Raw genomic sequence first — 2,648 nt, 5'->3', positions numbered from 1 at the left:
GTAGTTGATTTTGATGTTCGAATGGTATTTTTGTAATTAATTATATTGTGGGGAGGGATATGGTATGCATATGTGGTATCTTTAATTAATATTTAATAGTAACAAAGGTGATTCCTAACTCTTAATATAAGTAGGGGTATTCGCAGTGCGGTTTGGATCGGTTTTGAGTCAAAAATTTATCTGATCCGAACATTATGTTTACTTGTGATGCGGTTTGGATTGGATGATTTTTTTTAAAAAAATCCAATCCAATTTCGAGCGGTTTGTATTGGATTGGATTTACGGTTTTGTAAATTAAAAAAATTAAATATATATAACAAGTCTCAACATCAAATTTTAAATAACCAACAATGACATAACAAGTCTTAACAATCTTTAAAAACCAACGATAACATAACAATAGAAATAAAATTATAAGTTAGTTAAAATAAATAAATAAATAAATCACATTTTGAACATAAAACATCTATTAAATAATAATAATAAATGAAAAATATAAAAATGTATAACAAATTGAATATGTTATAAGTATAATTGTAAACATAATGATAAAATAATAATATTATAACACATTGTGCGGTTTAGATTGGATTGGATCGGTTGTAAAAAGTAGATCCGAAATCTGATCCGATTCAGCGGTTTGTAAAAAATAAAATCCAATCAAATTCGAATTAGTGCGATTTTAATTAGTTTTCGATTTGAATTAGATTGAATGAGCGGTTTAATTTAAATCAGTTTGGATTTGAACACCCCTAAATATAAGGGTATTTTAAATAGGTGGCATGTGACCTGTGATAAATGATTTGGTTTGATGGCTAAGGTAGACTTGAAGCAACCAATGTAAAAGTGACATGTGTGAGGTTTGAATGGTTGATAAGTGATGACCGGATTTTTGACGGTTTAGAATTTCTCAAATAAAATATCGTCGAAGTATAGTTTCTAAACCAAGCAATAATCCTTTCATACAAAAAGTTGTTTGTCACTAAAACAAATCCCTAAATTTATAAACCGAAGTATTCAAACCTCGGGTCGTTCTCCCTAGGAATTGTAATGAATTGTTTTGTTATTGGTTGAGTTATTTTTGGGGTTTTGATAAGAGGCATGAAAGATAAATGGCAAGAAAGTAAACTAACAACTATAAAAGGCTCTTAGCAAGGTATGAAAATTAGAAGTCCTATCCTAGTTATCCTCCTCAATTGTGATGAGAATTGTTCATTGCTACCACTTAGTTAACCCTTACTAAATAAAGGAAAGTCAAGTGGATGAATTATATCTAGAAGAGGCATTTCAACTAACACATAAAAGGCAATAAAAGTAAACAACATAAATTGTAAGAATTAAAGGGAGATCTAACTACGAAGGCAAGAGATCAACAATAGAAAAGTAAAGAAGAACAATTATTATGAATTACCTCTTATTGAATTGAAAGAAAATGGAAGGAACAATACTAGATCTACAACAAAATACAAGAACAACATAAAGGAAATTACAACAAAAGAATGAAAGAAGAATGAATCTAACAACAAGAAATTGAGATGTAGAAGTAGAAGAAAGCAAAGATTAAAACCTAGATCTTAGAACTAATCCTAATCCTAATCCTAATTCTAGAGAGAAGTGAGAGCTTCTCTCTCTAGAAACTAATTCTAACTACTAAACTAAACTAATGATAACTAACATATGTTTCCCTCTTCACTCCTTGGGTTAAATAGCATCAGAAATGAGTTGGATTGGGCCCACAAGGCTTTAGAATTCGCTGGCCACGTTTTGCTTTAAGTGAACCAGGTGGCAGCAACGGCGCGTGCGCGCCACCATACGTGTAGCAACTATGGCAAATCTTATATCGTTTCGAAGCCCCAGATGTTAGCTTTCTAACCCAACTGGAACCGCATCATTTGGACCTCTGTAGCTCAAGTTATGATCGTTTAAGTGCGAAGAGGTCGGCTTGACAGCTTTTCGGTTCTTTCATTTCTTCATGAGTTCTCCAACTTTTCATGCTTTCTTTCTTCATTCCCTTTATCCAATCTTTGCCTCATAAACCTTAAATCACTTAACAAACATATCAAGGCATCTAATGGAATCAAGGTGAATTAGATTTAGCTATTTTAAGACCTAAAAAGCACGTTTTCACTCTTAAGCACAATTAAAGGAGAATATACAAAACCATGCTATTTCATTGAATAAATGTGGGTAAAAGGTTATAAAATCCCCTAAAATCAATACAAGATAAACCCTACAAATGGGGTTTATCAACCTATTTTGATGACCGGATTTTTGACGGTTTAGAATTTCTCAAATAAAATCTCGTCGAAGTATAGTTTCTAAACCAAGCAATAATCCTTTCATACAAAAAGTTGTTTGTCACTAAAACAAATCCCTAAATTTATAAACCGAAGTATTCAAACCTCTGGTCGTTCTCGCTAGGTATTGTAATGAAGTGTTTTGTTATTGGTTGAGTTATTTTTGGGGTTTTGATAAGAGGCATGAAAGATAAATGGCAAGAAAGTAAACTAACAACTATAAAAGGCTCTTGGCAAGGTATGAAAATTAGAAGTCCTATCCTAGTTATCCTCCTCAATTGTGATGAGAATTGTTCATTGCTACCACTTAGTTAACCCTTACTAAATAAAGGAAAGTCAAGTGGATGAATT

This window comes from Arachis duranensis, chromosome 3, assembly GCF_000817695.3.
Source record: "Arachis duranensis cultivar V14167 chromosome 3, aradu.V14167.gnm2.J7QH, whole genome shotgun sequence".
Lineage (NCBI taxonomy): Eukaryota > Viridiplantae > Streptophyta > Magnoliopsida > Fabales > Fabaceae > Arachis > Arachis duranensis.
Note: the sequence above shows the minus strand (reverse complement) of the source record.